This window comes from Sinocyclocheilus rhinocerous, unplaced genomic scaffold (genome assembly GCF_001515625.1).
Source record: "Sinocyclocheilus rhinocerous isolate Xijiao unplaced genomic scaffold, SAMN03320098_v1.1 scaffold409, whole genome shotgun sequence".
Lineage (NCBI taxonomy): Eukaryota > Metazoa > Chordata > Actinopteri > Cypriniformes > Cyprinidae > Sinocyclocheilus > Sinocyclocheilus rhinocerous.
Window position 1 is genome coordinate 333,427 of NW_015635191.1, and position 9,519 is coordinate 342,945.

The 9,519-nt window shown below is 40.7% G+C and overlaps 1 protein-coding gene across 1 annotated transcript in view; it reads right to left on the minus strand.

Annotated features, from left to right (window-relative positions):
- LOC107746751 (gremlin-2-like) overlaps window positions 1-9,368 on the minus strand; it is a 15,027-nt gene extending 5,659 nt beyond the window's left edge. Inside the window, exon 1 of the mRNA XM_016561044.1 lies at window positions 9,213-9,368. The gene's annotated coding sequence lies outside the window, so the exon portion shown is untranslated. The remainder of the gene's footprint in view (window positions 1-9,212) is intronic.
- Between the last annotated feature and the right edge of the window lie 151 nt (window positions 9,369-9,519).

Here is a 9,519-nt window from a genome sequence, read left to right on the forward strand (position 1 = left end):
CAGATATTTTCTTGTAAATTAAAAAGTAATGTTACTTTACTAGTTACTTGAAAAAAGTAATCTGATCACAGCAACGTTGTTTCTTGTAATGCATTACCCCCAACACTGATCATTACTATATTAATAATCACAATATAGTTTTTTTTATCTTTGTTGTTATAATAAGACCAGATGCAAAAAAGAACAAACATAAGAAACCAGTGTAGTGTATTACTTTCTTCATTTTACATCTAAACAAAAGCATTCAAGTAAGAAAAACAAATCAAATGTGAAAATCCCTTTAGTGTGTTCATTACACATAAATTAATTATTAAAACTACAAAAGCAGTTCAATCAAGAGCAGCGAGTGATTCCCTCTTATCTTTTATTGTTAGATTAACATTAATGGGACAGACGGTCTGTGTATATTAAGACTTACTGTACTGCACAGATCTAATATAATGTTACACATCAGATGTTTTTCCCCAAGCGTTCACTTCAGACAGAACAGATTACGCTTGCGTGAACACTGAAAGACTGTAATTCTGTGTATATGTGTATATTTATCGGGATCAGGCACCGTCGGTGTTGTCTTTATGCACACGTTTCAGATGTCAATCAGTGCGAGAAGCAAACGGAGAAATGTTAGGGTGAAGTCAGCAAAATTGGGGCACTTTTTGGTAAGCCGTGTATTAAATACAAATAAATCTATTCTAGCAACACTATTTATGCTTTGAACAAATTCTCAAAGTCTCTTGTATATCTCCCAGTATGTTGAAACAATATTGGTTGTAGTTTTAAACATACAGAAATTCAAAAATGTTAAGAACCCATTTTTTTCTTTGGGTTTTTTCAGGTAAATTGGGACACACATTTTTATCTAGTCTGCTTACAAAATAATACAAATAATCTTTTGCAATAGAAAATCTTCAGAATTTAAAAGAATAACTTCATAAAACATAGACATATTAGTGGATAGTATGTGTGTAAGTATGGGTGAGTGCAGGCATGTGTTTGTTTACAGGCACTTTTTACGCACAAAAACTAAATATTCACACATCTCTATTCTTATTTTTTTCATTTCCTGTCTTCTGCCTACAGTTTGTGACATTTTTTGGCAAAATAAAACATTAAGCAATGTATTATCTTTTAATTTATAGGATGTCCCACTTTAGCTGAATGCTACTGTCCCAATTTATCTAACATGTTCAGGTAAATTGGGACAGTAACAAAACTTGATTTAAAAAAAAAAATAGAACAAAGAAACTTCCACAACTTTGCATGAAATTGAATGAACACATGTAATAAACATTTATATTGTCTGTTGAAATACTGTTTATATTAGAATTTAAACCTTAACCATTTTTATAGACTTAAACTATGTGCGGGCACTTAACATGTACTTTCTCAGACCTTCCAGTATTTGAGTGGTAACCACGCCCATATGATTTACATTTCACTAATCAAATATTCATATTTGATTAGTCAAATTAAGTACTGTTATTAGCATTAAGTAATTAAAATGCGCTAATATGTGCACTGATTATTTTATAGACATCTGTTGAAAAATGAAACATTTGGGTGAGTGTGAAGGAATTAAAATAAATTGGTAAGTAAGTCAGAGTTGTGTTAATATATTTAATGTTTTGTTTACTTTGTTTTGTTTTTGTTGATCGTGTCTGACAGAATCATTACACACACCTGTGAGTACAAGATCTCCCATCAGCAATACGTTTGCTCTCTTTTGTTGCTTAATATAGGAAAGACTGAATATTAAGTGCTTTTCTGCTGAAAGTCTGTTTATTTCACTAGTTGAGCTCCAAACACACACACTCTCGCACATACTCACTCTCTCTCTCTCTCTCTCACACACACACACACACACACATACACTCACACACACTCTCTCTCACTCAGTCATTAATATACACACACACAGACACACACACTCACTCTCTCTCACACACACACTCTCTCTCACTCAGTCATTAATATACACACACACAGACACACACACTCACTCTCTCTCACACACACACTCTCTCTCACTCAGTCATTAATATACACACACACAGACACACACACTCACTCTCTCTCACACACACACTCTCTCTCACTCAGTCATTAATATACACACACACAGACACACACACTCACTCTCTCTCACACACACACTCTCTCTCACTCAGTCATTAATATACACACACACAGACACACACACTCACTCACACACACACATACACTCACACACACTCACACTCACACACACTCTCTCACTCAGTCATTAATATACACACACACAGACACACACACTCACTCACACACACACATACACTCACACACACTCACACTCACACACACTCTCTCACTCAGTCATTAATATACACACACACAGACACACACACTCACTCTGACACACACACACACACTCACACACACACACACTCTCAGTCTTGTACTGATTTGCTGAGTTTTGTGTAGTGTTTGTGGGATACGTTGGTCTCCAGCTCCACACTCTCACATTCACACACACTTGTTTTCTTAACTAAAACCACAAGAAATGGATTTCTCTCGTTCCTGCGCGTTAAATATCAATCTCTCTGTGAAAAACCACGAGAGACAAACATCATCTGTCTGTCCGTCTATTGTTCTATCTTTCGTTCTATTTGTATTTCTGTGTAGATAGACACAGGTGCACTTCAGAAACAGTCTTTAATTTTAATTAGAAAAGGGCAGATATGAATAATGGGTCGAGGCGTTAAAACTAAACTGTCCTGTTGTTCTTGTGCTGCTAACATGAGTTATGAGTTATTATAGCATTAGAAGTTGTGTTCTGACACATTTCGTGATCGAGTGTTTCAGGCCTAATGTGTCGTCTAATGGTTCAAAACATGTTACTTTGTGTTTTATGAACATATGGTTCTGATGGCTCAGTCTGACTGAATCTCTCCTCATGTTCTCTCTGAGCTCCAAGTGTTTCGCCCGAGCTTTCACTTTGTTTCCTGTGAAGACAGGAAGTGACAGATTAACTTTAATTTGTCACTTTGTTACGGCTGTGGAACGAGAGCGAGCGATCCGTCAATCACGCCGGACATCTTTAGCACAGATGTGCCATCGCCGGAAGGAAAAACAAATCTGAGTGATTCATTCCCATACCAGAAATATTTACAAAGCGGCTCTTTGTCGTGAATCAAAGCTCCTCGCTTTCATTCCAGAGAGCGTCAAGGTTGAATCCTGTTCTTGATTAGAAACCTCCAGGAACGACGGGTGTTTGTTTTCTGGCAGCTCTGGGAGTCTCATGGCTGTTGAACTCGGGTTTGCGTGAAGATGATGAGCGAGAGTCGCTGCTGTAGTGTTCGTGATTCAGAGTTTGATATCGCGACCTCGGCGCAGACGCCTCGTAACCCTCACGACCCCAAACTCACTCCGTCTACAGCGGCACTGACTTGTCTACAGACAAAAAGTGAAAAATGATGAATTTGAGGTTCTCACAAAAATGTGTTCATTAAGCCCTCGGCTCCAAATAGTAATTAAACATCTAAATGAATCTTTACTTGTATGTTTTCTGAGAGGAGTGTCTTTTTCTCTGCTTGCTTCTCACTCGATCCCGATTCATACACATACTGTATGCACAGAATTACAGTATTTAAGTAGACTCTTCACTAAAACATAATCTGTTCTGAACGTTTGGGGGAAACTTCTGATGTGTAACATTATATTAGATCCGTGCAGTACAGCACGACTTACTATAAAAGAAAAGATCGCTGCTCTTGATTGAACAGCTTTTGTAGGTTTAATAATCAGTTTATGTGTAATGAACACACTGAAGGGATTTTTACATTTTATTGTTTGTTTTTCTTACTTGAATGCTTTTGTTTAGATGTAAAATGAAAAAAGTAATGCACTATTTGTTTCTTATATTTGTTTAATTGTTGTTGTTTTTTTTGCATCTGTTCTTATTTTTAATAACAAAGATAAAATTAAAAATGGTGCATTTATCTCTTTTATATTAATTACAAAATTTTAAAATATATTGAAATTACACATGAACCACACCAAAAGTAATGCACTATTTGTTTCTTATATTTGTTTAATTGTTGTTGTTTTTTTTGCATCTGTTCTTATTTTTAATAACAAAGATAAAATTAAAAATGGTGCATTTATCTCTTTTATATTAATTACAAAATTTTAAAATATATTGAAATTACACATGAACCACACCAAAAATAAGTATAATTCACATTTTATATATATATATATATATATAGATGATAAACCTTATTTTAATATATCATTGTATGAAATTTATAAGAGCATATAATCTGAGAATTATCAGTATTAAACCCATTGAAGTGAGTGGAATTTAGTTAAAATCCTTTGAATTTATAACTCATGATTGCTCAAAAACAGTTCAAATTTATGAAAAACAACTTAAATATTACTCTGAAAATTTTTTCTTTATTATCAATTTTTCACGTTGCAGTGGTTCATCAACAGATGGATATATTATGTTCATCAGCAAAATTCCGTCCCAAAATGTTTAAATATGGAGACAAGGCAACATGTTTTTACTAAACTTAGTTAAGTTTTTTTGACACTAATATAACTTCATAGAAAGCTTTACAGAAAGTGTATTTGACTCCTAATGGGACTCCACACATAGCCGAAATGGTTATCTCTCTTAAAACAAAGTTCAAAGTTAAAACAAACAAGTTTCGTTCCCTTACTAAAAACCGTTTGAGGGGAAAGGAAAGGTCGTGACCTCCGTTTAGGGTCGAGGAAGATGGGAGGGGTCACAGGAAGTGACACAAAAACCAGCCAATCACACGCTTAGAAAAACGGTTCACTGGGGCTCTGTACAAGACCTTTTCTTCCAAGAGTGAAGATAGCCTGCCGTCATAAATATATATATATACTACCGGTCAAAAGTTTGGGATCAGAACAATGTTTAATGTTTTTTACAGGAGTTTCTTCTGCTCATCAAGGCTGCATTTATTTGATCAAAAATACAGGAAAACATTTAATGTTGTGAAATATTATTATGATGTAAAATAAAGTGTGTGTGTGTGTATATATATATATATAAGACATTCTGACTGATTCTGATCAGATGAGTCACATTAAAAATTGAAAATGCTGAAAAACACACGAAAGGTAAAAATGCACCATTTGGTCACTAATGAGTCTATAATTAGTCTAATTTAACTACATGGAAGAATAATGTGTTATTCCAATTAACATTTTTAATACTTTTGAATGCTGCTGCTTTTTTGTAAAAGCAATAAGCAATGAAAACGTAATAAACCACGCTTCTGAAAGCCGGTCGTCAGTCTGACAGACTCACAGGAATCACACGTAATTGCCAGCAGCTGGAGAGCTTTGTTTCTGTTAGAGTAACTATTCTAATGTATGTGCAGATCCACCAGAAAGCACATGAGCGTTCAGATTTCACACCGTTACAGAGCTCAAACTGATGGGTTAAAGGTGTGTGTGTGTGAGTGTGTGAGTGTGAGTGTGTGTGCGAGTGTGTGAGCGAGTGAGCGTGTGAGTGAGCGTGAGAGTGAGCGTGAGAGTGAGTGAGAGAGAGAGTGAGAGAGAGAGTGAGTGTGAGTGTGAGTGTGAGAGTGTGAGTGTGTGAGCGAGTGAGTGAGCGAGTGAGTGAGCGTGTGAGTGAGCGTGTGAGAGTGAGTGAGAGAGCGAGTGAGAGAGCGAGGGTGTGAGCGGAGTGCGCGAGTGAGTGAGCGTGTGAGTGAGCGTGTGAGAGAGCGTGTGAGAGTGAGTGAGCGAGTGAGTGAGCGTGTGAGTGAGCGTGTGAGAGAGCGAGTGAGTGAGCGAGTGAGCGTGTGAGTGAGCGAGCGAGTGAGCGAGCGAGTGAGCGAGCGAGTGAGCGAGCGAGTGAGCGAGCGAGTGAGCGAGCGAGTGAGCGAGCGAGTGAGCGAGCGAGTGAGCGAGCGAGTGAGCGAGCGAGTGAGCGAGCGAGTGAGCGAGCGAGTGAGCGAGCGAGTGAGCGAGCGAGTGAGCGAGCGAGTGAGCGAGCGAGTGAGCGAGCGAGTGAGCGAGCGAGTGAGCGAGCGAGTGAGCGAGCGAGTGAGCGAGCGAGTGAGCGAGCGAGTGAGCGAGCGAGTGAGCGAGCGAGTGAGCGAGCGAGTGAGCGAGCGAGTGAGCGAGCGAGTGAGCGAGCGAGTGAGCGAGCGAGTGAGCGAGCGAGTGAGCGAGCGAGTGAGCGAGCGAGTGAGCGAGCGAGTGAGCGAGCGAGTGAGCGAGCGAGTGAGCGAGCGAGTGAGCGAGCGAGTGAGCGAGCGAGTGAGCGAGCGAGTGAGCGAGCGAGTGAGCGAGCGAGTGAGCGAGCGAGTGAGCGAGCGAGTGAGCGAGCGAGTGAGCGAGCGAGTGAGCGAGCGAGTGAGCGAGCGAGTGAGCGAGCGAGTGAGCGAGCGAGTGAGCGAGCGAGTGAGCGAGCGAGTGAGCGAGCGAGTGAGCGAGCGAGTGAGCGAGCGAGTGAGCGAGCGAGTGAGCGAGCGAGTGAGCGAGCGAGTGAGCGAGCGAGTGAGCGAGCGAGTGAGCGAGCGAGTGAGCGAGCGAGTGAGCGAGCGAGTGAGCGAGCGAGTGAGCGAGCGAGTGAGCGAGCGAGTGAGCGAGCGAGTGAGCGAGCGAGTGAGCGAGCGAGTGAGCGAGCGAGTGAGCGAGCGAGTGAGCGAGCGAGTGAGCGAGCGAGTGAGCGAGCGAGTGAGCGAGCGAGTGAGCGAGCGAGTGAGCGAGCGAGTGAGCGAGCGAGTGAGCGAGCGAGTGAGCGAGCGAGTGAGCGAGCGAGTGAGCGAGCGAGTGAGCGAGCGAGTGAGCGAGCGAGTGAGCGAGCGAGTGAGCGAGCGAGTGAGCGAGCGAGTGAGCGAGCGAGTGAGCGAGCGAGTGAGCGAGCGAGTGAGCGAGCGAGTGAGCGAGCGAGTGAGCGAGCGAGTGAGCGAGCGAGTGAGCGAGCGAGTGAGCGAGCGAGTGAGCGAGCGAGTGAGCGAGCGAGTGAGCGAGCGAGTGAGCGAGCGAGTGAGCGAGCGAGTGAGCGAGCGAGTGAGCGAGCGAGTGAGCGAGCGAGTGAGCGAGCGAGTGAGCGAGCGAGTGACCGTGTGAGAGTGAGTGTGAGAGTGTGTGTGTGTGTGTGTGTGAGTGAGTGAGAGTGTGTGTGTATGTGTGTGAGTGTGTGTGAGAGAGTGTGAGAGTGAGAGTGTGAGAGTGTGTGTGTGAGTGTGTGAGTGAGAGTGTAAGAGTGTGTGTGTGTGTACTGGTTTATATATCCTGGTGGGGACTTAAACCTGACTACACACAGACTCATGAGGACTCGTGTCACGGTGGGGACCTAAATTGTTACGCCTATGGAGAGTCCCCACAAGGATAGCTGACCAGACTGTGTGTGTGTGTGTGTGTGTGTGTGTGTGTCTCGTCTAGTTGTAACTGAGTTCTAAAGCGAGTTGTAATTGATTGTCTTGATTGATTAGATCTGCTGGTATCGTGCAGTCTGAGGGGTTTTTAGCTGGTCCTGCATCAGTGTCTCCTGCTGATGTCTCTGTGTTTGACAGCGAGACGCGGGGCAGACGCACAGAAATCTGAATTCACAGCTTCTGATTTCAGAATATCAGTCTAATTTTGAGCTTCAGACATGATTTCAAAGCTTTCTGATCTGCTGCTTCTGACTCTGTCAGACCTGCTCTACGTATGATCCTCGTGTCCATCTGTCTCTCTGCAGTGCTCCGCCAATTCAGTTTAGAATCCACTTGAAGTATTCTAGAGCTTTTCCACATTCACTTCAGTGAGAGAAAATGAGATGCACTGGACTGTAGAGATGACATGTATTAAAAATAATAATTTAAAACATTAAACACTTAAGAATGTTTTAAAAATGTTTGTTTTTCATAAAAATGTTAAGAAAACATTCCATTTGATCATTTTGCAAACGTTTTGGCAACGTTACTTTTGAATGTTTTCTGAACATTCTGAAACAATAGTAACATTTAAATACTGTTACATGTACGTCCGACTGAAACTGTCTTTGAACGATGTATAAATAAATGTCTTCGTGCTAACAGTTTGAGAACATTTATTAAAGACTTTAATGGTGTGGAAATTGAACTTATAATTAAAAACAATTCTTTTAAACATTAAGCACTTTTACATTTTTCAAAACGTTTTTTCTTAGTTGTACAAACATTAATATTCCATTTGATCATTTTGTAAACCTTATGGAAATGTTACTATTGAATGTTCTGAAACAAATAGTTAAATAATTATTTTAAACACTTAATGTTTTATAAACATTGTTCTCTTGATTTATACAAACATTAAAGAAACATCTGTGTCCCTGCAGCACAAAAGCAGTGTTAAGTCGCTGGGGTATATTTGTAGCAATAGCCAACAATACATTGTATGGGTCAAAATTATAGATTTTTCTTTTATGCCAAAAATCATTAGGATATTAAGTAAAGATCATGTTCCATGAAGATATTTTGTAAATCTCCTACCGCAAATAGATCAAAACTTAATTTTTGATTAGTAATATGCATTGCTAAGAACTTCATTTGAACAACTTTAAAGATGATTTTCTCAATATTTAGATTTTTTTGCACCCTCAGATTCCAGATTTTCAAATAGTTGTATCTCAGCCAAATATTGTCCTATCCTAACAAACCATACATCAATGGAAAGCTTATTTATTCAGCTTTCAGATGATGTATAAATCTCAATTTCGAGAAATTGACCCTTATGACTGGTTTTGTGCTCCAGGGTCACACATTATTTTATAATTTTGCTAAATTTGTTAATGTTTAAATATAAAAAAAATTAAATGTCCACCTAAAACAGAAATAAAATGTTCCATGAATGATGCATAAATAATGTCTTTGAGATTATCATCTTATCAAAAATAATTATTTTCAACATTTAAAAAGTTATAACTTGATTTACACACAAAAAAAAAGCTAGTCAGTTAGTCAAGCTGGCTATTACTGATGTTAATGGCCTCAAAATGGTCAAACATCAGCCGATTAATCAATATATGGCTAGTTGTGAGTGTGGTTATGATTATAAAATCATAGCAGAGTATATTAGCGATGAAAGGAGTGTGTGAATGAAAGCCTAATAAATCCTCTTTCGCTCAGTGCCGGCTCGAGCGCTCACCGACCCGCAGAACCAGCTGTAATCGGATCAAACACTCCAGCACAGACCTCATCACAACCCAAGCAGAGCCTCACCTGGACGAGTGTGCGGTCAGAGACGGAGCAGATCCAGAGTCCAGGGACGCCGGCGCCGCTCAAGACGAGAGCCTCTGCTGCTGTTTGTGACGGATCCTCTCAGACTGATGCTGCTTTCTGGAGGAGACTCTATCAATCTCTCTCAGTCTGTGTGTGTGTGTGTGTGTGTGTGTGCGCGCTTTCTGGCTCGTCTCCGTCACTCGCATGTGGATCTTATCACACTGAGAGCTTTCTATTGGCTCTGATCAGCACACAAATCATGCCCCTCTCTCTCTCTCTCTCTCTCTCTGTCTGTCTCTCTCTCTCT